Genomic DNA, 17,486 nt, shown 5'->3' with positions numbered 1-17,486 from the left:
ATTATGTGGAAAACATTTGCAAAGTAGGATATTTTGCCATTCACGTTTGAACTGCTCTTGTGGACAAAAGAGAGGAGAAATGCTGATGACATAAACTCAGTAGCTTGTGATTCCACTTTTAAGATTGTATAGGACATTCTGTGATTGGAAACGTATCCCACTTTGTGAATGTATTTTAATGTCAATAACTCATATTAAACCTTAAATAAATGTGTATCCATTGGCTACATTAAATAACGTAATAAGCTGTAACAGGTTTGTGAAATGGAAAACAAATAATAAAAATCGGGATATTTTGCTCTTTCTGCCACACCTCTGACTCCGCCCACTGACCCATTCCACTGGTTATTCCTGCCCTCTGATTCTCCGCCCACAGTTCCCCTACTTTTTTTCCCCCACTTCGATCACTGGTGCCACACAAATGTAGTCTGACGCTACCCAGGAGTTTACCCCTTTTTTACAAGGGTGCAGTGGCTGCCCCTTTTATGTCTATAACTAGACCGTATATGAAATGTGTGTACCTCCTTATACTAAGAATTACGTAGAGTATGGCAGTACCTTACATACAATATGACAGTGATAGAATTATCATTTTCATTTACACACTTGCTATCTCTTACACACACACACACACACACTCTCATACATCCTCTCTCTCTCACCCAAACTCACACTCACAATACAGTAAACTGCTGAGTAAAAGCACAGACCAGAAAAGGTTATAGCATTTCACAATGTTTACCCCCGACTCCCTATTTCATATTGCCTGTTCTTCAAAGCTATTTTGTTCTAAGTCAATTTCAGTCAATTTGACATATTGTGCCCAGTGCCGTACCAAATGTCTACACTCCAGTGAAGCTTCTGTGTACCCTGGGCCTGGATGTGGGTTGTCCATCACTTGACAAATTGTAACAATTGCTGTGCAACTGTTAACAATCTCAGTCATCTAAGCCACAGTTAGCTCTTCTTTTAAAAGGAGAAGTGCACTCTGGCAATAGATTTCTCTTTTGCTCGTGCATCTTCGGGTGGCAAGAGCAGTGCCAGGGGACGCAATGGAGAGCCCAGGGGGCGACCCCTATAAGAGAGGACCTTAACATTCTTAACAAGTATAGGCCGATCTCACTGCTCCCCTACCCTGCAAAAATCTTCAGATCACCCATGGCAAATGCCCGCACACAACACAGAGGCAGTCGTCCTATAATGCCCCTGAATATTCTCACGGAACCAAATTTGACCCACTTCCTTAAAAGCTTGAAGATGTGGCTTTTTAAATGGGCTTACTGTGTCTATCAATGCTAGCTCTGTATTCTGGTCATTCCTCCTAGTTGGTTCTGCTTAGCGCCAATAAATCACATTTGATTGCCCAGGCTCTACCCAATTAGCTTCAGGTTCTGGCCCTAGGACAAGTTGCATTATTCTGTAGTCAACAGAACACTTAAATTTGCTGCTTAACTGTTCTCGATCTAAATATTACAGTGTTGAGCGTGGGGTCCTCCATGTATACTCCCTTACTCTCATTTCATTTAGTATAAGACTTCACTCACTATCTGATTATTTCTTCTGACTTTTAGTTATATACATACATTTGCAATTGACACACAAAGTGCGAGTTTAGAATCAAATACAAAAGAATGTAGGTTATCATTAATCACAGGTTCCCTGATTAGTGAAGATAAACTACAAAAAGACACCAAGTGCTTAGGAAAGCGTTTTTGATATGCCTGCAAAAGAGAAGGACTACTAAAGTTTCTTTTTGATATAATATATGCTGATCTCTCAGACATTTCATGGGTGGACTAGAAGTGGACTATAGTGTCAAGTGTGGGAATTCTGAATACTGTTCTCTCCATTGTGAGTCAATCAAAAAGGGCACTCGTACATCAACGGATGTGAAAGAATCACCACAAACCCTCTTTCCATTATGCCGCCTCTGTCACTTATTTCTATTATTAATTTGTTTGAAAGAATATGCAAACTGAGTGAACTGAAATGTTCTACGCATTGCGTGTGCTTTGCTTCTGAAGACATTGTTTTCTTTCATTTCAGGAATGGTGCCTGAGGAGAAGGAGCCTCCTGGCCATCTGGTCCTGGAAGATACTGGGCCGCAGCAGCTTGAGAAGATCCTTGAAGATGAGGGTCTGGATAGAGTGTACTGGCTTCCTAAACTGGAAAAGGCACTTGGGGTGACCAGTGCTCAAGCTATAAAACACGTAACTCATGAAGACTATCTGAAGCTAGAACCATATGTAAAGCGTCCTTGGGAGAAGCAGGCTTTGAAAAAAATATTTGGAATCCGAGACAGTAAAGTAACTCTGAAGAAACTAAAGAAGACCGCTCAGAAACGATGAAAAAGGCTCACGAGCAGGCAAAGGTGACACTGACGGAGTTGAAAGAAATGCAGACTCTGGGCAAAAGCCAAGATGATGAAGAGATTAAAAGGAAACTGGAGAACCTGAGAGTGGTAATGAGCATTCCTAAAGAATGTTGGCCTCCGTCTGGGGGCACTCTTATTGATGTCATACAAGGTCTGCACAAAGAGTTAACACTTGCAGATGTCTCTTTGTCATCAAGTAAAAATCTAGAGGATAAGGATGTTTTACAATGGGCATCAGGGGGACGAATTCTGGAAGGGATATACAAGACTGATAAACTGGAGGATATTTTAGAAAAGCGAGATCATCTAATTAGCATTCCAGAGAATTTCAGCTTCTTTGGTCCAAACAAAGGGCCTGCATTTCAGACAAAGGAGTTTTCATCCTCCACATCAGAATCAACATTCACTAAAGTCATAGAGAGTCTAGGATTTAGTGCCAGCTGCAAGGCCAAAGTTGAATATTTGGGATTTTCGTTTGAAAATAGCAAAGCTTCAGAGTCTGATGAAAAGAGAAAATTGACAACTGAGTGTGCTTACATTTCCACCACAAAATACAACTACATTCCGCTTGCCTCTTGTTTCTTCCAAAAACATCAGGTAAGACTTTCCGCTGCAGCCTTATGTGAGCTAAAGAAAATTGAGGAACTATTAAATCACACTAACAAACAAGACAAACTTCAGATGATTACTGCTAGGTATGGGAAGTTTTTCTCCATATTTGGATCACATTTTGACATGGGTCCTTTCCATCTAGGTGGCATATATATGTGGAAAGCTTCGTCTGAGGGCTTCAAGACTGACGAACTAGAAGAGATAAAAAGAAAAGCAACCAAGTCACTTAACATTTATGTGGGAGCCAGCTTCAGTGGCTTCAGTGTTAGTGCAGTAGGTGGTGTGGGTGTGTCTAATTCCCAATCTAATTCATCTTTCCAGGGAAAAAGCACAGAATCAATTGAAAAAAACATTCAACTGTCCGTCTCCAAGACTGGGGGTCCTGTTGAAGTGGATTCTCTTGTGCAGTGGAAATCTGGGCTTGTGTCCAGTAATAAAACATGGTGTGTAATTGACCAAGCATTTAACCTGCTACCAGTGTGGGACATAATCCTGGAAAGTCATAGGAAAGATTTTAAAGATGTTCATCAGGTAGCAAGTGGGCTTATGGAAGCCTACAAAGCCATAACAAGGCAAAATGTTAATTTGGTCTTTGGTGAAGAGCTTGCAAGTGCAGTAGAAGAAGCGCGAGCATTCCTCGGAGAGGTTGAATCCTGGGAGGTTACAGATGCTGATGAGCAGTTGAAGAAATGTATAGACTTTGAACAGAAACTAAATGAAAAAACTAGAAACTCCAGTACCTGGATTAATGAATGCCTCTCCAACAAAGCTCTTCCAGATTTCTTGACCAAAGTGATGAAAATGTATGAAAGGTTGCCTGAAACGCAAACTGTCTTTCTCAAAACTCAGGTGCGCTGCCTAGTAGATTATGACGTCTATTCCTCTGAGAATGCTTATAGATATTCCTCTATAATTAGGTGGGTTTACCAGTCTCAAAATGAACAAAAGAGAATGTACATCGCTAGTTTTGATCAGTTTATTCATGTTTTACAAGAAGAAAAAAGAGCCTTACAAGAAACCAGGTTTAGTTCCCACTACTGCATTGAGGCAGTGCATGAAGGTCAGGTAAAGTCCACTTGTAATATAGGTCTTTCTCTGTACTCTTTATTAAAAGCTCTTAGAGCCACTGAGCAAAAGGACCTTGAACTCTTACTACTTTCATTTGTGCTTCGATTGGGCTACTCTCTGGAAATAAGTTGTTTTCCGTACCTTTTGGGATGCTCTGAAATTGACTTCATGCTCAATGAAATGCAGGATGCACACAAAGAATACTTGAGTCTTAAGAATCAGAGTCCTTATAGAGCTCACACATTCCTCCTCTTGACAGGTTTAACAGTGGCAGTTGATTCCCAGGAAGTTACCGCAAAACAGAAAAAAGAGCGTTTGGGTTTCATGATGGATCATATTAAAGATTATGTGTCAATCAAAGTGTCTGATATTGTTAAGAAACATGACCAATGCAATGATCTGAAATTGCTGGAGCAAGACTTGCATAACCTCGTTTTAGGAAACTATGAGGAAGCTGAAGATGTGATAATCAAGGAAAGATTAGTAGGACAATTAAACAACATCTCTAGAGCAGTCAACATTCACAGTTCCAAAATGGATAGCAATGGTACCACAATTGTTGAAATGCCAGCAGTTATAAAAAATAAAGACATTTTTGACTTGATCCAAAACCTTGGTCTAGAAAACTACTTTCCAAGGAAAATGACACAAGAGCATGTGCATGTTATAAACCGGTTTACTCTGCACATCTCAGGAAGCCAGACGCTCAAAGACAGAGAACTTCCTTTTTGTTTTCTACAGAAGCTCATGATGATGGACTACCGTGCAAGGGATATGATGTGTAGGCCTGCCACTCAGGAAGGTCAGTGTTATGTCACCACTGCTAAAGAACTATGCACTCCTGATGAAAACATGGATATTATGGAAAACCTTTTTGGTTTGCTCGACATGTCACAAGAAACACCTTTTACAAAACACACACCTATACACCCTATGGATTTGCAAATGGCAATATATCACTGTGCTGATGACTTTCTGAGGCAGTGGATTGCAATGAAGCTTGCCATTTGTCAATTTGCACTACCATTTTTGGTGCCAAACCCCTCCACTTCAAAGGTAGAATTCCCTCTTTGGTCTTTTAGACAAGTCTATTTGCAGAAAAGTAAACTATTTAAAATGACATCTAGAACTGCAAAACACAGTGCCCAATTCAATTCTGGTGCCCCCACTCCTATGGTTTCGTTCTTTAGAATGGGGAGGTCTGAAAATTCTAAATCTCAGCTCATGAATACTTTGCTGAGTGAGCACAGTCATAATATATTTTTCCATCGGCACTGTCGGGGTAGCAGATGCGACTCTGTCTTAATGGCAGGTGTTGCAGAAATCTTCTGGTATTGCCCAAGTGGTAAAGAGGATGACCAGTTTCACCAATGTATTGCATTTACTAATCTTCATGGCGATGCACTAGAACATGTGAAGCAAACTAGCTTCTTGCAGCAAATTTCATCTGTCAATGTAGTAATTTTTTCTAGTTCTGACAAAACCACAATGGATAGTAAAGTACTGAGAGAGCTTGTGAGTTCTCCAAAACCATTAATTTGCCTGTGCATTGACTTGGAAAATGGTCCTCCTGTAAGAGTTAGAAATGTTGTTAAAATTCCTCTCAAGAACAGAAATGAATCTGAAATAATTGATGTACTAGTTTCAGTGATTAATAGTTTGTTATCAACCTCTGCTGAAATCCACACTCTAGATCAATTTGTGAAATACAAATCCACTCTAGATGAATGGGCTAGTGTTGCAAGACAACACGGATTCCTTATAGACGAGGATAATGATGAATGTAAAGAAGGCCATGAACTTGCTGAAACGCTGATGTGTCTCCTATATGATGCAAAAGTAGGAGATGTGAAGGAACAGTTGCTTCCTCTTCAAGGAAGCTTGTGGCACAGATGGTGTGAGAAAGACAAAGAGCTTACCCGCTTGAGACATAAAGGAAACCGAAGCATAGAGGAGCATATAAGTGACATTGAATGTGAAAAAAATGCCATACGCCAGACCCAGGTGGAAAGAGCATATCCCATTAATGATCTAATGGTATCACTAATCACAGTATTACAGTCCCCTTCAAAGAAAACAAAACTCTATTTTCTGAATTGGTTAAAGGTGCTTATAGATGAGCTGAGCTCTGATCAACTCTTGGAACTTCGTGAACAATACCATGTTTTGTGGTCAAGAATTCTTGTGGGTAAAGGAAAGAGAAGCAATTTGAATAATGCAGTGTGCAGAGATTTAGAAATAGTATCCAACAAAATCAATGCTTCAATGTTTGGCCTTGAACATCTATTGAGAGAGGTCGGTCAGATCTATGAGGCACTGGATGCCGTGCCAGTAAGGTATGATGATCTGAACAAGCTTCCAAAAATTGCTGCAGACTTGATGGCTCATGGGTTCCCCATTGAGTTGATGGATGGTGATGCCTCATATGTTCCAATTAAATGGATTAAAGCTGTATTGAATGAATTAATTAGAATTCTAGGAGATAAAAAGCTGTTTGTGCTGTCCGTGCTTGGTGTTCAGAGTACAGGAAAATCCACTTTACTAAACACAATGTTTGGTCTGCAATTTGATGTCAGTGCTGGGCGATGTACTCGTGGAGCATTTATGCAATTGGTTAGAGTTGATCAAGATCTAAGGCAAGAGGTGGGCTTCGATTTCATTCTAGTTGTTGACACAGAAGGGCTCAGGGCCTCTGAATTAGCCAATCAATCAATGCTTAATCATGACAATGAGCTAGCGACCTTTGTCATTGGTCTCGGCAACATGACTTTAATAAACATCTACGGAGAAAACCCATCTGAAATTCCGGATATCCTTCAGATTGCTGTCCAGGCCTTCTTAAGAATGAAACAAGTGAAACTCTCCCCAAGCTGTTTGTTCGTTCATCAAAATGTGGGAGACTTGGCAGCCAGTGATAAAAACATGGAGGGTAGAAGACGCCTTCAGCAGAAACTAGATGAAATGACTCGGACAGCAGCACAGCAAGAGCTATGTGATGTGACTTGCTTCAGTGATGTTATTACATTTGATGCAAATAGCTACATTTATTACTTTTCACATCTATGGGAAGGAAATCCACCAATGGCACCTCTCAACCCAAAATACAGTCAAAATGTTCAGGAACTTAGATCCCATATTTTGATTATGGCACAAAAAGAATCACAATCTAGAGTTTTAAGCATATCACAATTAAGTGGGCGCATTCAAGATCTTTGGAAAGCATTGTTAAATGAAAATTTTGTTTTTAGTTTCAAGAATACTTTGGAAATTTCTGCTTACAGCAAACTTGAAACAAAGTTTAATGACTGGACCTGGCAGCTCAGAAGGCATATACTGAATGTACAGAATAAATACAACAACCGAATTATGAATGGGGAGATTAGCCTGATTGAGAATGCACATATTGTAGAGCAAGTTCAGGCAAATTACGATGGCATTAAGAAGGACCTCGAAGTATATTTCACTGAAGACAGGGATTGTGAAATACTTGTCCAGTGGAGAGTCAATGTTGAAAACAGGCTTCAGGTTCTTAAACAAGAGCTTATTGAAGAACTGAAAACCAAGTGTGGAGAACTGATTAGATTTAAAAAAGGTCAAAGTAAATTGGACCAGAGGAAGTCTGAGTATGAAGACAATTTGTTTAAAAAAAGCAAAGACTTAGCATTAAAATTAAAAAATGAAACACTGGATGAAGTAAAACTTGCAGATAATTTTAATGAGTTGTGGATTAAGTGGGTGGCTGAATTATCCTCTAGTGCCCCTTCCATGGAGCACCCTAATATCATGGTTCATGTAGAAGATGCTATCTTGAATCATTTTAGGCAGGATCCTAGCATATTAGCAAGGGTTAAAGATGCATCCAAGAGGAAACGCTTTTCCCTTAATGTTTCTGAGCACGTTCAAATGAAGAAAAATATGATTAGGGTTCCTAAGACTTTAAGTGGTCATGATACGGAATGCATAAAACAAATAAAAGAACAACTTTCAAAATTTGTCCGTGACTATACTGAAAGTATACGACAACAGAACATGGATTACAGTGAACACTACATCCATGAGATATTGAAAGAAATAAGTGAAGAGGTGCAAAGTATATCCAATAACTCCAATTTTAAGCTAACTGCAGCGTATCAAATTGATTTATCACTGTATCTTTGCAACATTGCAGCACACAAGTTCATTAATATTCACAAAGAATTCCAGGGATCAAATGATCCGGTCGTCTATCTCAAAAGTAAGAGAGGTGATTTCTTTAATTGTTTTAAGATAGCTTGTGAAGGAGCAACATCCATCACTACTTTTTCTGAGTTTTTGAGCAGCAAGATTGAAGAAGCTGTCCGGAATTTAGTCTATGATGTGGCGGCTCTTAAAGTTTCAGATTTGATGCGTTCCGACTACCCCGCATTTAACGGCAACAGAGCAAAATTGGAAAAACACATTCTAATATATCTTGCAGAGAATGAAGACTTTGAACAATACAGGCAGTACATTCATTTCACAAAGGATTTTTTTGAGACTTTCATTGAGACATGTGTCCAAGATTATTGTACAGATAAAGGATATCAAACGCTAAAAAATATATTGAGCATCACATTAGATTCTTTTCAAATCCTCATTATTTCAGCCATTGGTGAAGCCACACAGGTGGTCAAAGACAGACTTGGAAATGAGAGTAACAGCGCCTCATTGTGGTTGGATGCACTTTGCAGAAAACTTGGAGATGACCTAAACATTTCACGAAACGACCTGAAAGGAATAGAACATCAGCAAATTAAGGACTTAGAGTTTCTTAAGGAGGCAATGTGTAAAACGTGGGAAAGTCGAGTTAAAAGTCTAAAGCAGGGTTTTGCTACAGTTAGTCTGAAGGAATTTCGAGTGAAGCCACATGAAATATTGGCAAAGCAGTTATGTGGGTGCTGGGAGCAGTGTCCTTTCTGCAAGGCCATTTGCACAAATACAATCTCTGGTCATGATGGTGACCACAGTGTTCATTACCATCGTCCTCAGGCCGTCAGTGGAATTCAGTGGTATCAAACTAATCATTTGATCACTAACATTTGTTCTAGTCTTGTGGCAAGTAACTGTCTCCTGGTTCTCAGCGACGAAGTGCAAATTCCTTATAGGAATTACCGACAAGCAGGACCAGCTTATGCAAATTGGTGCATCATGCCCGACACCTCAAGCCAATCCTACTGGAAATGGTACGTACAACATTTCAAAGCAATACTAGAAACAGATTATGATGGAAGATTTGCAGGGAGGGGAACAATTCCTCACTCGTGGACCCTGATCACAAGGGATAATGTGATTGCAGAATTAAATAAGTTATAAAATGATTCCAGTGCAGACACATACCCACGCATAGTACCCATTTATTGTTTAGCATCTTCTGAAGCCTTGTGGAGCAGATTCTAAGTACTTTTCAAAGATAGGTCTCTGATTTACTTTGCTTTGTGTTTCGGCTGTAGACTTGTTGGCCAGCAGGGTCAAGCACTTTATGAAAAAAAAATACATTTCTACATTACATACGTATGTGATGTGTATGGTCATGGTGTAAAGACATTCATACATTTACTTATCAACTGATAATATGAGGAAGTTGCAGGGACTTGAACACTTGTAAAGCTTTTAATAACATATATAATTGCGTTTTTCGTTGTCCTTTCCTTAAGAAAATTGGTCTTTTTAATTGTGTTGGTTACCTAGGCTAGATTGCATTCAGGAAGACAGTTCTCTTTGATACAATAGCTCTTTCATATGGTGTCTCTCTAACTGTCAACTATCTATAATTGCATGATGCCACAAGACTCCTACAGCCTCAACATGCTCATTGGCTGAGCGTCTGCAAAGATCAGTCTTTCAATTCAAACAATTGAAATGGTATGAAAATGGTGAGCCTGCCTCTGAAAGACATTGACCTCCGAAAAATGGACACACACATGGGCAGGAAGACATGAATCCCTAGACAGAGACAAAAGAACTCTGGGAAAGGAAAACATGTATATTGACACTGAGACAGAGGAACGCAGATGCAAACAGTGGCAAAGGAAGACAGAGAGAAACCCACATAGTCTCTAAAGCAGCATGACATGAATACTGATGCAAAGATGCACCATTCAGCAAACTGCTATACTTAGTTTGTTGAGGGTAAAGTTAAGGAGGGGTGCGTGACAGGTGATTGTAACCAGTTTCCAGTTCTAGAGCACTCAGTGTTCATGTTCATTATTGCAAAACCAATGCACACGATGTTTGTGATCATCCACATGCATTAACCACATCGCTGCTGTGGTTATTTTTCCCCTGTGCTGGAAATTCCAATTCTTCTTTATTCATGACGAGCTCAGCTCGTCATCAGCACAGCTCAACTGTGCCTCATGACGAGCTGAGCTCGTCATGAGCATGGAAGGGGTTAAAACAATTGATTTGAATGGACTCCATTTTATCGAGATAGCAGGTCCTATTTTAAATGGATCAGCCATGAGGCATCACCCCTGGTTGCTGCTACTACACTTCCACACTTATTTGTTCCTGCCACATGCCAGGTCCTGGGCAAAGGGGCTGATCTGAGATACCATTGTGTGCCTCTTCCCACACTGATCCAAAAAGGGAAAATGCATTGGAACATCCAGGGTAAAAGAAAAAGATAGAAGTAATAGAATAGTTCTATAAATGTTTTGGTATTGTCATGCTTACATGGATATTTAAACCACACCTACGCTTGAGGCCGGCACATCATTCTCAAGATAATAAAGCATCAGATGTGCTGTCGTCCAGCCACGAACTTAACTTCACTATTCTGTTTTGAAGCCAATATCACTCATATACTTGTGTTTCTTAGACTCTTTGTGGCACTCCAAAAGGCCTTCCTGAAGGTCTTCATGTAGGCACGTCATCATCGTAATGTCAGCGACATTAACCAAAGCCACTATGGTTGAATCACATTGAGTATTGTATTTTTGGGTCCTCAGAAAGGGTGATAAGACTCATGCATAAGACATGTTTCTATATTCCCTCTCTCACATTGTGCCTGCTGCTAACTGGAGCTCCTCCTCCTTTTCCTCAAGATGCAGTCACTTCTGTCCAGTGACCAACTAGATTGTTTTGTTGGTTTTCATTGTCATAATTCTGAACACACAAACACATCTTCTCCTGCCCCCTTAGGCTTTCATTTACTTATTTGCCTCTTAACAGTCTTTGCAGTTAAATAACGTTCACCAGGGGTCCTTCTGGGTAGCGTGTTCGTACAACACCTCAATACAGTAGGTGAGAAGAAGATCACCTGTGGAGTGCAGTGACATGTGTCTATAGTCTCCCAGGCTGCATCTAAAGTTCAGTCACCCAGAAAAGTGAGCTGCCAGTGACCTTCACTAAGCTGTTGGCTGGTCTGAAGTCTGCACAGCTTCAGAACATAGTAGTCTGATCCTATAGGGACAAGTGCTATTACTTTTTTGTGTCTTTGACCATGATGTACACCTTTGTGAACCACATGTTTCCTGTAGGAGATCTTTTTGTGACAGCAGTCTTAACGTAGCGGCCGTCATGCACAATATTCACAGTTTGTTGATGCAAATTATTTGGTATAATGATATATTTGCTATTGATTATGACAGTATTCTTGTTGGCTGACAATTACTCATTCTCTTACTGAAAATACTTCATTTATTCACCTAACTCCTATTAAGGTTCACCCTGGCATCATTTACATGCTTCTATGTCCAGTTTCTAATTATTGTCTGCACTTTTAATAGTGTGATGTCTTTCCTTGTAATTTCCACTATGCATGCCAATGACGTATTTTCAGGGGTTGACGTTGTAATACAAAATTGAGTTACTCCGCGGCTAATGATAATGGGTCTCTTGTTCAAAGCATTGAATGCCTACTCATTAATTGTGAAGACTTGTATTGTTTTTCTGGTTTGTGCATTGTTTTAAGGTTATATTCCAGCAATCTTTATATGTGTGTGGGGGGGGGGGCAGCATCTTTGAAGGTCTAGCCCTATAAGAACAGATGGTGGTGCTTACAAGCCTAACAGCTGGCAAGCTGTGCCACAATTGCCCCATTCCCAATGGACTAGCACTGACCATGAGTTCTGAGCACAGTTCTGGATAATAGAGCATTTCTTCTCCTGAAGCCCAATCACTCATCATTTTCCAAAACACAGCCTGACATTCACGTTTCCGGTCAAATGTTCTGCTCTGTTTTCTATGTTCCTCAGTGAAATACTTGAGGTGACAAAGTCTTCAATGTACATAGAACAACAGATGGCCACTCCTAGGATTACTGAGATGGTTGCCCTAGGTGTCTTTGCCCTTTCTAAGGGTCTGGATGCATCCCTTTCTCTCCGTAAGTGTGCCAAAGTATTTCAGTCCATGTTTGCTACAAATGCGTTCGGAAAATTTAAGGGTGATTCCACCTTTCTGGAATGCCACGCACACCTACTTAAGTGATATACCAGATCTACGATGATAATGGGATATAACCAGATGAGTGGAGGTTGTGTAGCATGGTTGCGGATCCACTTCAGATTGGTGGTAGCCCTTACAGAGATTACGTTTGGAGATACCGCATACTACTTGCAGTTGGTTGATAATGTAATAAAGGTTTAACTGAGGTGCCTTCCTCTTTCAATCGCCACTATATAACTCTAAGTGTACACTGTTGCTGATTTAGACAGTCTCTTTTTTGGATGGACACTATTGGAGACATTCACGGTGTCAGACCGATCATCACATGCATGAGAAGTCTTTCAATTTCCATCATTACCCATGATTGGAAATAAATTCCTACCCTGCAAACATATTGCTGTACTGGCTGAATAGCTTCATTGATAGGAAGGGTGATTTTGGTATCAGTTTTTCCACCTCCATGAAAACAGTATAGAAATGACTGAGTTGTGAATAAGCTGAATGTCACACGCCCCAAGAATTGTGCTGTTATATAACAGAGGATTCAGGAAGCTGATTCTTCCCTTTCAAGAATACCTATTGTGTTTTGGCTGAATAACATTATTTGCTGAACTTCCCCTGTTGGGCATACAGGTTTTGGCACCTGCTATTGCATTTTGAACAAAAGACATATGGTCAAGCTTAGGCAGACATTTTATCGAATCTAACCATAGATAATGCAAATGACATTCCAGATTTGTGAAATACTGTATGTAATGACCAAAGGTGGTGGGTGATGTGACTCATTTACTTTGTTGCTGACAACATTGGTGGATACATTTTTTGCAACTCTTAGCGTGAAAGGGCTTATTGAGAAGTTGAATTTAGTATGCTGTTTTAATAAAAATGGATCGACAGACATGTATTATTAATCATGAAGAAAGACTTTGAGTGATAACTTTGCTTACAAAAACTTGGGGGAAGTACCTGACTGAAAAAAAAACATGTCATGAAGATGCAAGGAGAAGGATAATGGTGAACATTGCAAGAAGAAAGTCGTACGCTGTGACCAGTTTGAGACTGTACTGTGGTATACTAATATGTGGACAATAGAATTCATTGAATTCTTAATTTTGGCAGAGTATCTATTATACACAAGAGTTGATACGAAAGATAGAAAATCCTGTTTAAATATTGTTTCTTGTTACTTTTAGTTTACATTGCATAAAATGCTTATCTGCTACTGAAGGGATCAAGTAATCCCAAACCTTGTCACGTTTTTGTGATCAGTAAGAGATCAATGAACTGAGCCAAAACTGTTTATGCCATTAACAAACCTGCAATAATAAAATGGAAAATATGTTCTTGCATTTATTTGTGTGCACGCTTGAAAAGGGGGGAGTTTCTCTGATAGATTGGTGTAGCAACATACTCCAGAGTGGGATCTGATCTGCACCTCAAAAATAATTTAACTTTTTTTGTGAAAACATAAGGGTGGAGGTGCAATAAAATATTTGCAATTACAGTCATGTCTATTAAGGAATACCACCAGTCATGATAGCTGGCCTGCACACCTTTCAAATGTTCTTCGTTTTTCAAAAGCAAACTCTCAAAGAGCTCTTATATAATTTGATTGCCGCCATCATTTTTTTTCATTCTTTTTATTTGTTTCTTGAATACATAGACGGGGCAAGTGTATTTTGTTACAGGACAAGTAGATTTATGAAGCAACCAGCCCCAAAGACAAGTAGATATTTTATTGAATTCCACAACCCTGTGACACATGTACGATGGTGCATGTATGACCCACACCCTTCTTACTTTTGTTCCTATCTGCATCAACAGACACAGTGATGGGTATTATGTCATCCATTTGCAACTTTTAGGTATTTGAGTTTTGATTGCATACAAGTAGGCCATTCTAAAATAGTCCATTCTGGAAGTGGTCCTTTATGATGGTGTGACAGAATAAGTATGCATCATGCACACTGCCAGGGTATTTGGCCAGCACGTTGGTGAAGAGGCCCCCGATGGCACATGATGGCCTGGACATTTATAGAGTGGGTGTGCTTCCGGTTCCTGTAGAGATGGGATGTGGCTGCAGGGGATACAAGTTGCACATGTGTGAAGTCCATGGCATCAAGCACATGTGAGAACTCAGCGATGGCATAGAAGCCTTGTTTGATCTCCAGCTGCAGTTCCTGGGTGTTGGGGAAGAGGAGGTGGCGGGGAGTCACGCGGATAATGGCATCCAGGACAGAGGAAGGAAAGATGAGGACGATGGCTGGGATATTCCTGCCACTCTGGTGGCTGTTACCTGGAAGGACTCCGATGCCAGCATGTGTAGGACTGCCAGGAGCTTCACCTGTTGAGGGATGTTGGTAGCCCTGTCAGTTGTTGGATGGAGTCTTGGGGCAATCAGGTGTAGCAGGTGTACAATGGACTGCTGTCTCAGCCGGTAATAGGCGATTACCTCATCCTCCCTGGGTCCTATTAGAGTAGTCCACTGGAGATAAACATGCTCCCTTCTCCGGTGTTGCTTTCGTGGTGATGAGGCGGTGGTGTGTAGTTGGGGTGGGTTGGATGGTGGTCGTCATCTCCTTGCGATTCCCAGCTGCAAAATCACTACCTTCATGGTGTAGTTGTGGTTTCAACACTGTCCTGTCCAGCTCCTCTTTATATAGCAAAGTCAATGCATCATTTCCTATGCATGGGCTTCAGAGGTGCAGGATTTTTTAGGTTACCGGACCTTTGCACAACTCAAACCACCGCTGCGTCACTTTGCTAAAATGTTGTAAATATCAATGCGTCAGTTTTATGGTGGAAAAGAAGATGGAACATCTACCTTGCATATTTTAATACTTAAGTGATGCAGGCGGTTCCCACACAGGTTCCTCTTGGCGCAGGGGTCCAAAAAGTGACACCTCCTTAAAGATTTGCCACCTTGTAAATATGGAGTAGTGATGGTGCTGCCAATGCATCAAAAATGTTGACGCATTGGCGGTGCAGGCTCCTTGTAAATAAGCCCCTCAACTGATTTACTATTATAGTTGTAGTCCTCAATTACAATACATACACAGTGCAGTTATAAATGCTTTTCATTGCATGCTTTCTACAAAGAGAATTACTTTATAAATAGGTTTAAATGGACACAACTTAGTATACCCTGAAATAGCAGCAATCAGATAAAAAAGGCAGCTCCAAAAGGAATTTACAACATCATTAGCAGGAGGCAGAAACTGATAAAGCTGGAATATGTCCTTTGCGGTGGAGAGCTGGTAGAAAGCGTCCTGCTCTCACATCAGGCTCTAAACACAAAATCAAATCTGAATTAATAATTAAGTACAAACAAAAACACTGGCATGAAGGGAACTACATTTTGTGAGGATGTGCTCCTTGTGAAAAAGCAAAATTCAGTCACTCAAATAAAGTTAGCTAGTATCTGAAGTAAGCTGGCCCATTGCCCCTTGCTGTATGCTGTAGTGGGTGTATGCAAAATGTGAATGACACAATAACATACCACGAATGCGCACTGCATCACCAAATGCGATGCAGTGCGCGCAACAAATTTTGTTTTATTTATTTATATGTTTACTTACCTGTTAAGGTCTATAATCCATACATTACTACCCACCACCCTGCCCCTCCCACTCCCCATGTCACCGCCCGCCCGGTACTCCCACTACCGGCCGCGGCTGATCACATACTTGTATCCAGTGTAGATTTCGAACAGAAAAGGCTGATCAGCAGTGTCAAAGGCCATGGCCTTTGACAGCTGTAAACTCAGCAGGGAGCTGTGGTTCACATTTCTGTATTATGACCAGCATTCTTCGTGGGTTACTCTGGGTAGGTCGGCTACGAATGATGCTTCATAAGGCCCGGAAAAAACAGACGAGGTCAACTTAGTGAATTTAAATTGGTCAGGAATGCATTATACATATTAATTATGGAAATAATTCTTGAAGAGGTGCAATTAGATGGAGTTTTACTAGGCTCAGCAAAAGACTGATTAGGGATACTTCAGTGGGTGTAAACAAGCGACCCCAGGGCCTTGCCTCCTTGTGAATGCAAAGGAAATATAGGACGATAGAAGGATCAGAATTCAGAATGCTTATATGTTTCTGCAATAAACCATCTTGACTGGGGGCCTTCCAGTTAACATAAATTCAGGGCCGCAAATAACAGTATAATTCTGAAACTGACGAGTGCTCAGGTGATAGGTTTATACAGTATAGTCCACCCGACCTTCCTCATCCAGGTTGTGCGATGCTTGTGCAGCCCCAATCCCCTCAAGACTCAAAGTTACAACTGCTATAGAATGAGAAAAATATGAGTAACAGAATCTATACCTCGTACCAAGCAGGTCATAGAGGTATGCAATTGTCCATTTGCTGTGCTACATACGCAAAAACAATAAGCCCCAGTTCTTGGATATAAAAACCATATACCAATTAGAGCCGTGTTTGGACTTTATTCGTCCAACCATTGCCAGGAAACTCTATTTGCAGCTTTGTCATGGTTGCCTCCCTTTGTATTCTTTTCTTAATAAGTGGTCTAAGAATGCCCCCATGTCCTGCCCTGCTTGTGGTCTAACTGAGGAAACAGAATTGCACGTTTTTTTTGTATGCCAAGGCTACTCTAAGATTAGAAAAAGAGAATTACAGCAAGTATGCAAGAAACTTGGGGCCCGATGTAGGTCGGTCGGTAACGGACGAAAATCTGTATTTTCGGCCGTTACCGACCGGTATAAAAGGATTGGCATGTAGGGACACAATTTTACAGTATCGGTAAATTTACCGATTCGGTAAATTTACTGATTCTGTAAAATACCGAATCGGTATTTTTACCGATTCGGTAAATCTCAGATGTAGGTGGGACTCTTCTGAGTCCCAAAGGCCCTACAAAATCGGTATTTTACCACATAATCCTATTGTGTGGTAAAATACCGATTTCAGGTGTGCATGCACATGTGTGCATGCACACCTAGCCATGTGACAGACAGACATGCCCTTAGGGCATGTCTGTGTGCCACATGGCGCACATGCCT

The 17,486-nt window shown here is 40.6% G+C and overlaps 1 pseudogene; it reads left to right on the top strand.

The window, feature by feature from the left end:
* Positions 1–2,048: 2,048 nt before the first annotated feature.
* On the top strand, positions 2,049–9,385 carry LOC147690027 (interferon-induced very large GTPase 1-like; annotated as a pseudogene).
* The last annotated feature ends 8,101 nt before the right edge of the window (positions 9,386–17,486 follow it).

Source organism: Lissotriton vulgaris, chromosome 9 (assembly GCF_964263255.1).
Source record: "Lissotriton vulgaris chromosome 9, aLisVul1.2, whole genome shotgun sequence".
Classification (NCBI taxonomy): Eukaryota; Metazoa; Chordata; class Amphibia; order Caudata; family Salamandridae; genus Lissotriton; species Lissotriton vulgaris.
The sequence above is the reverse complement of the archived record's forward strand: the minus strand, read 5'-3'. Positions and strand labels throughout refer to the sequence as shown.